Raw genomic sequence first — 16,549 nt, 5'->3', positions numbered from 1 at the left:
TACTTTGTTGATGCACGTGCGGCTACTGCGCACACAATTCACAAACACAGAAAATAATTTTTTTTTTGGTTTGGACTGGAGTGTACTTTGGGGGTTACAGCACCCTTTAACGGTCAAGCCAGCCGGCCCTTTACTTATGACACAGGCGCACGCTTGGCACTACTTTGTTGATGCACGTGCGGCTACTGCGCACACAATTCACAAACACAGAAAATAATTTTTTTTTGGTTTGGACTGGAGTGTACTTTCGGGGGTTACAGCACCCTTTAACGGTCAAGCCAGCCGGCCCTTTACTTATGACACAGGCGCACGCTTGGCACTACTTTGTTGATGCACGTGCGGCTACTGCGCACACAATTCACAAACACAGAAAATAATTTTTTTTGGTTTGGACTGGAGTGTACTTTCGGGGGTTACAGCACCCTTTAACGGTCAAGCCAGCCGGCCCTTTACTTATGACACAGGCGCACGCTTGGCACTACTTTGTTGATGCACGTGCGGCTACTGCGCACACAATTCACAAACACAGAAAATCATTTTTTTTTGGTTTGGACTGGAGTGTACTTTGGGGGTTACAGCACCCTTTAACGGTCAAGCCAGCCGGCCCTTTACTTATAACACAGGCGCACGCTTGGCACTACTTTGTTGAAGCACGTGCGGCTACTGCGCACACAATTCACAAACACAGAAAATAATTTTTTTTTGGTTTGGACTGGAGTGTTCTTTCGGGGGTTACAGCACCCTTTAACGGTCAAGCCAGCCGGCCCTTTACTTATGACACAGGCGCACGCTTGGCACTACTTTGTTGATGCACGTGCGGCTACTGCGCACACAATTCACAAACACAGAAAATAATTTTTTTTTGGTTTGGACTGGAGTGTACTTTGGGGGTTACAGCACCCTTTAACGGTCAAGCCAGCCGGGCCCTTTACTTATGACACAGGCGCACGCTTGGCACTACTTTGTTGATGCACGTGCGGCTACTGCGCACACAATTCACAAACACAGAAAATAATTTTTTTTTTGGTTTGGACTGGAGTGTACTTTGGGGGTTACAGCACCCTTTAACGGTCAAGCCAGCCGGCCCTTTACTTATGACACAGGCGCACGCTTGGCACTACTTTGTTGATGCACGTGCGGCTACTGCGCACACAATTCACAAACACAGAAAATAATTTTTTTTTTGGTTTGGACTGGAGTGTACTTTGGGGGTTACAGCACCCTTTAACGGTCAAGCCAGCCGGCCCTTTACTTATGACACAGGCGCACGCTTGGCACTACTTTGTTGATGCACGTGCGGCTACTGCGCACACAATTCACAAACACAGAAAATAATTTTTTTTTTGGTTTGGACTGGAGTGTACTTTCGGGGGTTACAGCACCCTTAACGGTCAAGCCAGCCGGCCCTTTACTTATGACACAGGTGCACGCTTGGCACTACTTTGTTGATGCACGTGCGGCTACTGCGCACACAATTCACAAACACAGAAAATAATTTTTTTTTTGGTTTGGACTGGAGTGTACTTTCGGGGGTTACAGCACCCTTAACGGTCAAGCCAGCCGGCCCTTTACTTATGACACAGGCGCACGCTTGGCACTACTTTGTTGATGCACGTGCGGCTACTGCGCACACAATTCACAAACACAGAAAATAATTTTTTTTGGTTTGGACTGGAGTGTACTTTCGGGGGTTACAGCACCCTTAACGGTCAAGCCAGCCGGCCCTTTACTTATGACACAGGCGCACGCTTGGCACTACTTTGTTGATGCACGTGCGGCTACTGCGCACACAATTCACAAACACAGAAAATAATTTTTTTTTTGGTTTGGACTGGAGTGTACTTTCGGGGGTTACAGCACCCTTAACGGTCAAGCCAGCCGGCCCTTTACTTATGACACAGGTGCACGCTTGGCACTACTTTGTTGATGCACGTGCGGCTACTGCGCACACAATTCACAAACACAGAAAATAATTTTTTTTTTGGTTTGGACTGGAGTGTACTTTCGGGGGTTACAGCACCCTTAACGGTCAAGCCAGTCGGCCCTTTACTTATGACACAGGCACACGCTTGGCTCTACTTTGTTGATGCACGTGCGGCTACTGCGCACACAATTCACAAACACAGAAAATAATTTTTTTTTTGGTTTGGACTGGAGTGTACTTTCGGGGGTTACAGCACCCTTAACGGTCAAGCCAGCCGGCCCTTTACTTATGACACAGGCGCACGCTTGGCACTACTTTGTTGATGCACGTGCGGCTACTGCGCACACAATTCACAAACACAGAAAATAATTTTTTTTTGGTTTGGACTGGAGTGTACTTTCGGGGGTTACAGCACCCTTTAACGGTCAAGCCAGCCGGCCCTTTACTTATGACACAGGCGCACGCTTGGCACTACTTTGTTGATGCACGTGCGGCTACTGCGCACACAATTCACAAACACAGAAAATAATTTTTTTTTTGGTTTGGACTGGAGTGTACTTTCGGGGGTTACAGCACCCTTAACGGTCAAGCCAGCCGGCCCTTTACTTATGACACAGGTGCACGCTTGGCACTACTTTGTTGATGCACGTGCGGCTACTGCGCACACAATTCACAAACACAGAAAATATTTTTTTTTGGTTTGGACTGGAGTGTACTTTCGGGGGTTACAGCACCCTTAACGGTCAAGCCAGCCGGCCCTTTACTTATGACACAGGCGCACGCTTGGCACTACTTTGTTGATGCACGTGCGGCTACTGCGCACACAATTCACAAACACAGAAAATAATTTTTTTTTTGGTTTGGACTGGAGTGTACTTTCGGGGGTTACAGCACCCTTAACGGTCAAGCCAGCCGGCCCTTTACTTATGACACAGGTGCACGCTTGGCACTACTTTGTTGATGCACGTGCGGCTACTGCGCACACAATTCACAAACACAGAAAATAATTTTTTTTTTGGTTTGGACTGGAGTGTACTTTCGGGGGTTACAGCACCCTTAACGGTCAAGCCAGTCGGCCCTTTACTTATGACACAGGCACACGCTTGGCACTACTTTGTTGATGCACGTGCGGCTACTGCGCACACAATTCACAAACACAGAAAATAATTTTTTTTTTGGTTTGGACTGGAGTGTACTTTCGGGGGTTACAGCACCCTTAACGGTCAAGCCAGCCGGCCCTTTACTTATGACACAGGCGCACGCTTGGCACTACTTTGTTGATGCACGTGCGGCTACTGCGCACACAATTCACAAACACAGAAAATAATTTTTTTTTGGTTTGGACTGGAGTGTACTTTCGGGGGTTACAGCACCCTTTAACGGTCAAGCCAGCCGGCCCTTTACTTATGACACAGGCGCACGCTTGGCACTACTTTGTTGATGCACGTGCGGCTACTGCGCACACAATTCACAAACACAGAAAATAATTTTTTTTTTGGTTTGGACTGGAGTGTACTTTCGGGGGTTACAGCACCCTTAACGGTCAAGCCAGCCGGCCCTTTACTTATGACACAGGTGCACGCTTGGCACTACTTTGTTGATGCACGTGCGGCTACTGCGCACACAATTCACAAACACAGAAAATAATTTTTTTTTTGGTTTGGACTGGAGTGTACTTTCGGGGGTTACAGCACCCTTAACGGTCAAGCCAGTCGGCCCTTTACTTATGACACAGGCGCACGCTTGGCACTACTTTGTTGATGCACGTGCGGCTACTGCGCACACAATTCACAAACACAGAAAATAATTTTTTTTTGGTTTGGACTGGAGTGTACTTTCGGGGGTTACAGCACCCTTAACGGTCAAGCCAGTCGGCCCTTTACTTATGACACAGGCGCACGCTTGGCACTACTTTGTTGATGCACGTGCGGCTACTGCGCACACAATTCACAAACACAGAAAATAATTTTTTTTTTGGTTTGGACTGGAGTGTACTTTCGGGGGTTACAGCACCCTTAACGGTCAAGCCAGTCGGCCCTTTACTTATGACACAGGCGCACGCTTGGCACTACTTTGTTGATGCACGTGCGGCTACTGCGCACACAATTCACAAACACAGAAAATAATTTTTTTTTTGGTTTGGACTGGAGTGTACTTTCGGGGGTTACAGCACCCTTAACGGTCAAGCCAGTCGGCCCTTTACTTATGACACAGGCGCACGCTTGGCACTACTTTGTTGATGCACGTGCGGCTACTGCGCACACAATTCACAAACACAGAAAATAATTTTTTTTTTGGTTTGGACTGGAGTGTACTTTCGGGGGTTACAGCACCCTTAACGGTCAAGCCAGCCGGCCCTTTACTTATGACACAGGCGCACGCTTGGCACTACTTTGTTGATGCACGTGCGGCTACTGCGCACACAATTCACAAACACAGAAAATAATTTTTTTTTGGTTTGGACTGGAGTGTACTTTCGGGGGTTACAGCACCCTTTAACGGTCAAGCCAGCCGGCCCTTTACTTATGACACAGGCGCACGCTTGGCACTACTTTGTTGATGCACGTGCGGCTACTGCGCACACAATTCACAAACACAGAAAATATATTATTTTTTTAGCACTTGGGGGGAGCACCCCTGATGGACAGAGCACCCCCTGGACAACACTACAGCACTCCTTTAGGACTGGGACACTGCACAGGACTTTGGAGTGGACACAGCCCCTATGGAGAACTGACTGCACAACACAGTCCAGCCAGCCCCTATGGACTTTGAAGTAGTGGACACAGCCCCTATTAACAACAGCAGCACAGCACAACACAGCCAGCCCCTATGGACTTTGAAGTAGTGGACAACAGCAGCACTACACTACACTACACTACACTACACTACACAGCCCTAACTCCCACCCTCCCTCTTCACTGTCCACAGCCGAGTGAGAAAATGGCGCCGACGCGGGTACCTTATATAGGATCCAAAACCTGCGAGACTCGGAAGGCGGGATGATGACGTTTTGCCTCGATTTCAGATCCGAGTCAGGCGGGAAAAGTCGAGCCTGACTCGGATCGGACTCGGATCGGGGGGGCTCGGGGGGGTTCGGATTTCAGAAATCCGAACCCGCTCACCCCTAGTATACACATATAAGATTATTGGTTGTGATTGCCATAAGCAATTACAAAGCACTACCTACCAACTAATGATTATACTAATCTGTGCTAAAACAGATTCTAAATGGTTTGGTGAAACCATAGCACCCACTTATGGTTAGCACTTATAGTTACCAATTATAGTGGATGGGATGTGTGTGTGTTTACTGAGGAAAATTATGGCAAATAATTCCTCTTTTCTGCTAATTAAAGTTTAATAACTAACCATTGCATCAAAAGAATTCGATGGCAAAACCTATTAATATGACTAGTTAAGGGGCGAGGCTTGGGGGCGGGACAACTGAGGATGGGGCAGAGGTGAGGACTAGGGCCCTGATTCAGAGCCAGACGCTATTATCGCTCGCTCGTTCAGAAAAAGGGGGTGGCTATTCAAATGAACCGTTCGCTCTTTGCGGTCTGTTGCCGCCTCTATGTCTTAATGAGCGAACAAAACATGCGGTCGTTTATTTGATAAAAACGTCCCCTGGCCGCTCGCATCATACGTCATGTCCGCTATTTATTAGATTAATAAAGTACATCGATCAGCGTATGAACTGCTCGCTATACTTGTGGCTGTTTTTTCTACCACTATATTGCGAGCAGTTCTGACTATAAAACAACCAAGTGACGTGGTCAATGACGCTGCTGTATTAATTATGCACACCCATAAAACGCCCGTTTTGACCTTTAAGCACGCCTGCGTTCTGAATTCCACTCCCCGTTTTCAAGCACCTTCCCCTGTTACCACCCACATACGCCTCCTCCTGTCACTCAAAAGAGCAGGCATTCGCTATATAGCGGACAAACGATTTTCGGCCGCACTGACTGGTTCGCGCATGCCTATTACAAACCGTACGCATGCGCAGATGGACGAACATCGCTCGGAACGAGCGTACGGCCGCTTACGAGCGGCTCTGAATGAGGTCCAAGGAGGAGAGAGAAACACTATTACTTTCCCTGCTGCTGCTATGTCACAGCTGACACTGGGAGTCTGGATCTGTTGGTGAGTGACTGCTGCTGCTGCAGGACCAGGGCTGCACACTGATTGGCTCTCACTGTCTCAGAGAGCCAATCAGAGCTAGCATAGAGGGGAGTGAGGGAGGGACTGAGGGCCAGGTCTGAGGCAGTGAGAGACAGACTCCAACGATTACCCTTCGATGGCAGCAAACATCAGAATGCTTCAATCGAATGGTGAAAACACTAACATCGCAAGAAAAACATTGATGGTAGGCAAATAATGTCCATCCCTAGTGCTATATAGAGATGAGCGGTTTGGATTCTGTGGAATCCGAACTGCTCCGAACATAGGGGATCTGAGTCCACCCGAGCCCTGTTCGGGTGTTCAACGCCTGACTTGGATCCCCGTTCAGGTGTGAACGGCGGCCTCCTGATGTCGGATTTTCGCGAGAGAATCCGAAGTCATGGCTCTTCTAGTGTAGGGCAGACCGTCTGCCCTACACAGACACAAACACACAGCCGCCAGCAGCAGCTGTGTGTTTGTAATAGCAGCCAATGAGAGTCAGGCAGACTCTTATTGGCTGCTGCACGGAGGGAGCCGGTTGGAGCTCACTCATGAGCTCCGTCTTCTGGCTCCCTCCGTTCGTAATAGAGCAGAGCGGACAGCGGCAGGAGCGGGGATTCAGGTAAGTTTTTTTTTCTTTTTTATATACTGGGGGGCATGCTACTACTGGGGGCTTGCTAATGGGGTCACTACTACTGGGGGCATACTACTGGGGGGAATACTACTGGGGGCATGCTAATGGGGTCACTACAAGTGGGGGGCATACTTCTGGGGGGAATACTACTGGGGGCATGCTAATGGGAGCACTACTACTGGGGGCCTGCTACTGGGGGGCATACTACTGCTGGGGGGTATACTACTGGGGGCCTGCTAATGGGGGCATTGCTACTGGGGGCATACTACTGGGGGCATGCTAATGGGGGCATACTAATGGAGGCCTGCTATTGGGGGCACTGCTACTGGGGGGCATACTACTACTATGGGGACTGCATAGGGGGCACCACTACTGGGGGCATTGTGCAAGGGACACCACTGCTAGGGGCATTGTATAAGTGGCACTACTACTGTGGGCATTGTATAAGGGGCATTACTATGGGCTTTGTGTATAAGGGTCACTACTGTGGGCATTATGTAAAAGGGTCACTACTGTGGGCATTGTGTAAAAGGGTCACTACTGTGGGCATTGTGTAAAAGGGTCACTACTGTAGGCATTGTGTAAAAGGGGCACTACTGTGTGTCGTAACATAAATAAGAGACACTACTTTATGGTGTAATGTGAATCAGGGGCACTATGTGCGGTGTAATGTGAATAAGATTGTGCACTGTGACTCCTTGGGCCGTAGCCCACTTTGTAAACAAGTACTGTGATTCTGCTGGCTGTACCCCACTTGGTGGGTGCACTACTTTTCATTTCTGCCACTGCTGTGTGGCAATGTGTCATAGATGTGCTGTAAACTGTGGTGTCTGCGCCGCTGCTTTGTCGCTTAGTAACCAGTCAGCTCACTGCAACCTTTGGCCAATAATGGTGAAAACTATAATTTAAACTGTGAGGTGGTCTAAATTGACTGTAAATGACTGGAAATTAATGTAACTGAGGTTAATAATACTCTAGGAAGAAAAAAAAGCCCAATTTATGTGATTTTAGCTTTTTTTTTGTCAATTTTTGTAAAAAAATCCAAATCCAAAGCAGGACGACGAATTAGAACTAGGGGTGAGCGGGTTCGGATTTCTGAAATCCGAACCCCCCCGGGCCCCCCGATCCGAGGCCGATCCGAGTCAGGCTCGACTTTTCCTGCATGGCTCGGATCTGAAATCGAGGCAAAACGTCATCATCCCGCCTTCCGGGTCTCGCGGGTTTTGGATCCTATATAAGGTACCCGCGTTGGCGCCATTTGCTCACTTGGCTGTGGACAGTGAAGAGGGAGGGAGGGAGTTAGGGCTGGCTGGGCTGTGTAGTGTAGTGTAGTGCAGTGTAGTGTTGTGCTGTGCTGCTGTTGTCCATAGGGGCTGTGTCCACTCCACCAAAGTCCATAGGGGCTGGCTGTGTTGTGCTGTGCTGCTGTTGTCCATAGGGGCTGTGTCCACTCCTCCAAAGTCCATAGGGGCTGGCTGTGTTGTGCTGTGCTGCTGTTGTCCATAGGGGCTGTGTCCACTCCTCCAAAGTCCATAGGGGCTGGCTGTGTTGTGCTGTGCTGCTGTTGTCCATAGGGGCTGTGTCCACTCCTCCAAAGTCCATAGGGGCTGGCTGGACTGTGTTGTGCAGTCAGTTGTCCATAGGGGCTGTGTCCACTCCAAAGTCCTGTGCAGTGTCCCAGTCCTAAAGGGGTGCTGTAGTGTTGTCCAGGGGGTGCTCTGTCCATCAAGGGTGCTCCCCCCAAGTGCTAAAAAAAAATAAATATTTTTTCTGTGTTTGTGAATTGTGTGCGCAGTAGCCGCACGTGCATCAACAAAGTAGTGCCAAGCGTGCGCCTGTGTCATAAGTAAAGGGCCGGCTGGCTTGACCGTTAAAGGGTGCTGTAACCCCCAAAGTGCACTCCAAAAAAAAAATATATATATTTTTTTATGTTTGTGAATTGTGTGCGCAGTAGCTGCACATGCATCAACAAAGTAGCGCCAACCGTGGGCCTGTGTCATAGGTAAAGGGCCGGCTGGCATGACCGTTAAAGGGTGCTGTAACCCCCAAAGTGCTCTCCAAAAAAAATAAAAAAATATATTTTTTTGTGTTTGTGAATTGTGTGCGCAGTAGCCGCACGTGCATCAACAATGTAGCGCCAAGTGTGCGCCTGTGTCATAGGTAAAGGGCCGGCTGGCTTGACCATTAAAGGGTTCTGTAACCCCCAAAGTGCACTCCAAAAAAAATACAAAAATATTTTCTGTGTTTGTGAATTGTGTGCACTGTGGCTGCATGTGCATCAACAAAGGAGCAGCGCCAAGCGTGCGCCTGTGTCCCATAAGTAAAGGGCCGGCTGGCTTTTCCGTTAAAGGGTGCTGTAACCCCCAAAGGGCACTCCAAACAAAATAAAAATATATTTTCTGTGTTTGTGAATTGTGTGAACTGTTGCTGCACGTGCATCAACAAAGGAGCAGCGCCAAGCATGCGCCTGTGTCCCATAGGTAAAGGGCCGGCTGGTTCATTTCTTAAAGGGTGGTGTAACCCACAAAGTGCACTAGTTTTCAACAAAAATAAAAAATTATTTTCTCTGTTTGTGTGCGCCTTAGCCGCACGTATATATCAATATAACATAAATGGAGGACCAAACTTTCTCCGATAAAAATAAAATAGGGAAAGATCAAGAACCACTTCCTCCTAGTGCTGTTGCTGCTGCTGGGAGTTGTTCATCATCCCAGAGAGGAAGTAGGAACACCACTACTTTTACTAAACAATTGACCCTCCAACAGTCTTTAGCGAGGAAGATGAAGTACGACAGCAGTCATCCTGAAGCAAAACGTATAACTGAGGCCTTGACTGCTATGTTGGTGTTAGACGTGCGTCCGGTATCCGCCATTAGTGCAGTGGGATTTAGACAATTGATGGAGGTAGTGTGTCCCCGGTTCCAAATCCCGTCTAGATTCCACTTCATTAGGCAGGCGATACCGAGACTGTACAGAAACGTCAGAAAAAGTGTTCTCAGTGTCCTGAAAAATGCGGTTGTACCCAATGTCCACTTAACCACGGACATGTAGACAAGTGGAACAGGGCAGACTAAGGACTATATGACTGTGACAGCCCACTGGGTAAATGTATCACCTTACGCAGCAACAACAGCAGCGTCACCAGTAGCAGCATCTCAGAAACGCCAGCTCGTTCCAAGGCAGGCTACGCTGTGTATCACCGGATTCAGTAAGAGGCACACTGCCCACAACCTCTTAGAGAAACTGAGGGAAATCATCGCCCAGTGGCTTACCTCACTTAAACTCTCCTGGGGATTTGTGATATCTGACAATGCCACCAATATTGTGCGGGCATTACATCTGGGCAAATTCCAGCACGTCCCATGTTTTGCTCACACAATAAACTTGGTGGTGCAGAATTTTCTGAAAAGCGACGGGCGTGCAGGAGACGCTTTGGGTGGCCCGAAAAATTTCTGGCCACTTTTGCCATTCAGCGACTGCGTGCGCCTGTGTCATAAGTAAAGGGCCGGCTGGCTTGTCCGTTAAAGGGTGCTGTAACCCCCAAGTGCACTCCAAACAAAATAAAAAATTCTTTTTTTTTCTGTCTTTGTGAATTGTGTGTACTGTAGCCGCACCTGCATCCTCAAAGCAGCAGCGACAAGCGTGCATCTGTTAAAGGGTGGTGTAACCCTCAAAGTGCGCTCCACAAACAATAAAAAAATTCTTCTTTTTTTTCTGTCTTTGTGAATTGTGTGTACTGTAGCCGCACCTGCATCCTCAAAGCAGCAGCGACAAGCGTGCGTCTGTCTGTTAAAGGGTGGTGTAACCCTCAAAGTGCGCTCCACAAACAATAAAAAAATTATTCTTTTTTTTCTGTCTTTGTGAATTGTGTGTACTGTAGCCGCACCTGCATCCTCAAAGCAGCAGCGACAAGCGTGCATCTGTTAAAGGGTGGTGTAACCCTCAAAGTGCGCTCCACAAACAATAAAAAAATTCTTCTTTTTTTTCTGTCTTTGTGAATTGTGTGTACTGTAGCCGCACCTGCATCCTCAAAGCAGCAGCGACAAGCGTGCGTCTGTCTGTTAAAGGGTGGTGTAACCCTCAAAGTGCGCTCCACAAACAATAAAAAAATTCTTCTTTTTTTTCTGTCTTTGTGAATTGTGTGTACTGTAGCCGCACCTGCATCCTCAAAGCAGCAGCGACAAGCGTGCGTCTGTTAAAGGATGGTGTAACCCTCAAAGTGCACTCCACAAACAATAAAAAAATTCTTCTTTTTTTTCTGTCTTTGTGAATTGTGTGTACTGTAGCCGCACCTGCATCCTCAAAGCAGCAGCGACAAGCGTGCGTCTGTCTGTTAAAGGGTGGTGTAACCCTCAAAGTGCGCTCCACAAACAATAAATAAATTCTTTTTTTTTCCTGTCTTTGTGAATTGTGTGGGCTGTAGCTGCACCGGCATCCTCAAAGCAGCAGCGACAAGCGTGCGTCTGTTAAAGGATGGTGTAACCCTCAAAGTGCACTTCACAAACAATAAAAAAATTATTCTTTTTTTCTGTCCTTGTGAATTGTGTGGGCTGTAGCCGCACCTGCATCCTCAAAGCAGCAGCGACAAGCGTGCGTCTGTCTGTTAAAGGGTGGTGTAACCCTCAAAGTGCGCTCCACAAACAATAAAAAAATTCTTCTTTTTTTTCTGTCTTTGTGAATTGTGTGTACTGTAGCCACACCTGCATCCTCAAAGCAGCAGTAACAAGCGTGCGTCTGTCTGTTAAAGGGTGGTGTAACCCTCAAAGTGCGCTCCACAAACAATAAAAAAATTCTTTTTTTTTCTGTCTTTGTGAATTGTGTGGGCTGTAGCTGCACCTGCATCCTCAAAGCAGCAGTGACAAGCATGCGTCTGTTAAAGGGTGGTGTAACCCTCAAAGTGCGCTCCACAAACAATAAAAAAAATATTCTTTTTTACTGTCTTTGTGAAATGTGTGGGCTGTAGCCGCACCTGTATCCTCAAAGCAGCAGCGACAAGCGTGCATCTGTCTGTTAAAGGGTGGTGTAACCCTCAAAGTGCGCTCCACAAACAATAAAAAAATTCTTTTTTTTTCTCTTTGTGAATTGTGTGGGCTGTAGCCGCGCTTGCATCCTCAAAGCTGCAGCGACAAGCGTGCGTCTGTCTGTTAAAGGGTGGTGTAACCCTCAAAGTGCGCTTCACAAACAATAAAAAAAATGTTTTTTTTTTTTCTGTCTTTGTGAATTGTGTGGGCTGTAGCCGCACCTGCATCCTCAAAGCTGCAGCGACAAGCGTGCGTCTGTCTGTTAAAGGGTGGTGTAACCCTCAAAGTGCGCTTCACAAACAATAAAAAAAATGTGGTTTTTTTTCTGTCTTTGTGAATTGTGTGGGCTGTAGCCGCACCTGCATCCTCAAAACAGCAGCGACAAGCATGCGTCTGTCTGTTAAAGGATTACATCGGTGACAGCATCCAAATAGGCATGTCAGACAGTCCGTACTTGTACTGGCAGGAAAAAGAGGCAATTTGGAGGCCCCTGTACAAACTGGCTCTATTTTACCTGAGTTGCCCCCCCCCCCTCCAGTGTGTACTCCGAAAGAGTGTTTAGTGCAGCCGGGAACCTTGTCAGCAAAAGGCGTAAGAGGTTGGTTCCACAAAATGTGGAGAAGATGATGTTCATAAAAATGAATTATCAACTCTTCCAGGGAGACCAGCCTCCAGAACGTACAGAGGGACCTGTAGTTGTGGATTCCAGCAGGGACGAATTGTGAGGATGAGGATGTACACAACACTGAAGAGGGTGAGGATTCGGTGGAGGAGGAGGATGAGGACGACATCTTGCCTCCGTAGAGCCAGTTTGTGCAGGGACACATTAATTGCCAGCTTGTTTTGTGGGGGCCCAAACGAACCAATCATTTCAGCCACAGTCGTGTGGCAGACCCTGGCGCTGAAATGATTGGTTTGTTAAAGTGTGCATGTCCTGTTTATACAACATAAGAGTGGGTGGGAGGGCCCAAGGAAAATTCCATCTTTGCATTATGCACTGTTTGGGGCCTAGTTTTTCAAACTGCCATCCTGTCTGCCACTGCAGTGTCACTCCTAGATGGACAACGTGTTTGTGCCGCCCACTCATGTCGCTTAGCTTAGTCATCCAGCTACCTCGGTGCAACCTTTTGGACATAAAAAATGTGAGGTGTGAGGTGTTCAGAATAGACTGGAAATGAGTGGAAATTAAGGTTATTGAAGTTAATAATAGCATAGGAGCAGAAAAACCCACAAATTCTGTGATTTTAGCTGTTTTTATGCTTTTTAAAAAAAAAATACAGATCCAAAACACAAAACCCGGAACCCAAAACACGGAAGGGTGGTTTTGGCAAAACCAATCCAGATCCAAAACATGAAGAAAGATCCAGATCCAAAACCAAAACACAAAACACGAAAAGTGGCCGGTGTACACCCCTAATTAGAACCAAATCCAAATCCGTCAAAAATGGTCCGGCGCACATTCCCTTGTGCTATATAAATATAATTGTTGATTAAACACATGATTATGTGGAAAAGTAGGGGCGTCGCATATATTTAATTCACTGGAGGGTTAGGGTTAAACTGCATCAGGGTAAAGTTAGGTTTAGGCTAAGGGATGGAGGGTTATGTTTAGGCTGAGGGGAGAGAGGGTTAGGTTTAGGGTACCGGCAACTGTTGGTATCCTCCTAACCTAGTCGGGATGCAAGCATTGGGATTCTGACCGTCGGATCCTGAGCACCGGCATCCTGTACCCAACCCTGCGGGGGGATTTTCTCTGCTAGGGGGAGATCTGTGTGTGTGTAGGGGGGATCTATGTGTGTGTATGGGGTTCTGTGTGTGTGTGGGGGAAATCTTTTGTGCTGGGGGGGCCCTCTGTGCTACGGGGAATCTGGACCTCATTCAGAGTCGGTCATTGCGGCCGCTCGGTCGTACGCAACCGATGTTCGCTAAACTGCACATGCGTAAAATTTGCAATGCGCATGCGCGGACTAGCTGTTACGATCAGAAATTGCTCTCTCCTTGAACACAGCCAGGTCGTTAGTTTGAGTGACAGAATGAGCCGTTTGTGGGTGGTAACAAGGGAAGGTGCTTGTGAACGAGGGTGTGGAGATCCGAACGCAGGCGTACCTGACTATGCGAGGGAAGTTTAATGGGAGTGCATAATTAACAAAGTAGTGTCATGGCACACGTGACATGGGTGGTTATTACACTGACTAGATCGTAGTGCTTAAGAGATGGTATGGTCAGCCTTTAGCTCAGCGATCAGCTCCGATGGGTCCCAATGGTCTCGATTAGGGATGTGCGCCGGACCATTTTTGCCGGATTTGGATTTGGATTTGGTTCTAATTCGTCGTCCGGCTTTGGATTTGGATTTGGATTTGCCAAACTGCGGTGACTGGCTTTGGATTTGGATTTGGATTTGGATTTGGATTTTTTTACAAAAATTGACAAAAAAAGCTAAAATCACATAAATTGGTCTTTTTTTTCTTCCTAGAGTATTATTAACCTCAATAACATTAATTTCCAGTCAATTTAGACCATATCACAGCTTATAATATTGTTTTCAACATTATTGGCCAAAGGTTGCAGTGAGCTGACTGGTTACTAAGCGACAAAGCAGCGGCACAACGACACAGACACCACAGTATAAAGCACATCTATGACACATTGCCACACAGCAGTGGCAGAAATGAAAAGTAGTGCACCCACCCAGTGGGGTACGGCCAGCAGAGTCACAGTACTTGTTTACAAAGTGGGCTACGGCCCTAGGAGTCACAGTGCACAATCTTATTAGCATTACACCGCACATAGGGCCTGATTCACATTACACCATAAAGTAGTGTCTCTTATTTATGTTACGACACACAGTAGTGCCCCTTTTACACAATGCCCACAGTAGTGACCCTTTTACACAATGCCCACAGTAGCGGTGTCCCTTACACAATGTCCCCCAGCAGTGGTGCCCCCTATGCAGTCCCCTTAGTAGTACGGTCCACTATGCAGTGCCCCCAGTTGAATGCTCCCCAGTAGTATGCCCCCCATTAGCAGGCCCCCCCAGTAGTATGTCCCCCATTAGCAGGCCCCCCCAGTAGTATGCCCCCCATTAGCATGCCACCCAGTAGTATGCCCCCCCAGTAGTATGGCTCCCCCAGTAGTAGGCTGCCCCAGTAGCAGGCCCCCCCAGTAGTAGGCTGCTCCAGTAGTAGCCCCCCCTGTAGTATGGGCCCCCCCTGTAGTATGGCCCCCCCTGTAGTAGGCCCCCCCAGTAGTATGGCCCCCCCAGTAGCAGACCCCCCCCCAGTAGTATAGCCCCCCCCAGTAGCAGGCCCCTCTGTAGTATGGCCCCCCCAGTAGTATTGCCTCCCCCAGTAGCAGACCCCCCCCCAGTAGTGCAGACCCCCCCCCCAGTAGTATAGCCCCCCCAGTAGCAGGCCCCTCTGTAGTATGGCCCCCCCAGTAGTATAGCCCCCCCCCAGTAGCAGACCCCCCCAGTAGTGCAGACCCCCCCCCCCAGTAGCGCCCCCGGACCTTTGACAAGTAAAAAAATTAAAAAAATAAAACTTACCTGTATCCCCGCTCCCGCGCCGTCCGCTCTGTTACACGCTGAGGAGGGAGCCGGAAGACGGAGCTCATGTGTGAGCTCCAGCCGGCTCCCTCCGTGCAGCAGCCAATGAGAGTCTGTGTGACTCTCATTGGCTGCTGTAACAAACACACAGCTGCCGCTGGCGGCTGTGTGTCTGTGTCTGTGTAGGGCAGAGCGCTATCACTGCGCTCTGCCCTACACGCGAGGAGACCTGATGTCGGATTCTCTAGTGAGAATCCGACATCAGGCGGCCGCCATTCGGCCCCGAACGGGGATCCGAGTCAGGCGGTGAACACCCGAACAGGGTTCGGGTGGACTCGGATCCCCAATGTTCGGAGCGGTTCGGATTCCACAGAATCCGAACCGCTCATCTCTAGTCTCGATTAATCCTTATATCCCCGGAGATGACGTGTGTTGCGATCGAGAAGGGGGCATGTATTTATTCTTACGACCGCTTCTTACTCTCGCTCGTTCAGCTGACGAACCCATCTTAGCGACGCAACTTACGATCGCTTAATTTGCATTTCCGGCCCCTTTCCCCTACGACTGAGCGGCTGCAACGACCGACTCTGAATGAGGTCCTCTGTGTGTAGTGGGAATCTGTGTGAGGGGGTAGATCTGTGTAAGTGGGGCAAGTTCATATATGTGTGTGTAAATCTGGCTCTGATACTATCTAGTGCCTCCCCAGCCATTAACCTCAACGCATGTCCCTGGTGTAAAGATCCAACTTGTTTTCTGTCTGGAAAAGCTGTTAACCCCCATTCAAGTGCAAGAAATATTTCCAGATCTATCTCATTCTAGACAGACTTGGAAATATTCACTTCTTCTCATTAAAGTGTCAGGTGTGACATTGTACTTTTTTCCTACTTATGTGCTTTTCTTATAAATGTGCTTATCTAGTTACACATATCTGTCACACCAATGCATACATATTGCAGCAGAATTCTAAAGCTGCAAATAACAAAGCAGCCATCTGTATAGACGTCATCATGACACACCTAGATTGGAGTAAAAAGAAAGCCAGTTGATCAACTTGTTGGGAATGTGTGTGCAGTCTTGTAGTTAGGCGGAGTACTGTACACACTAGCGGGTACATTGTGTAGGCAATGACCACTCAAGTAGCTTCACCAGGCTCTGTGGTTTGTTTGTAGAAGTGAATGTACAGCCGTACTCAGGGTTACAGATCAGGCTTACGTACCCTCCCGATTTGGTCAGGAGCCTCCCGAATATCGGGTGCCGCTC

The sequence above is a fragment of the Taudactylus pleione genome, unplaced genomic scaffold (genome assembly GCF_031769625.1).
Source record: "Taudactylus pleione unplaced genomic scaffold, aTauple2 ptg000707l, whole genome shotgun sequence".
In the NCBI taxonomy this organism is placed as follows: domain Eukaryota; kingdom Metazoa; phylum Chordata; class Amphibia; order Anura; family Myobatrachidae; genus Taudactylus; species Taudactylus pleione.
The sequence above is the reverse complement of the archived record's forward strand: the minus strand, read 5'-3'. Positions refer to the sequence as shown.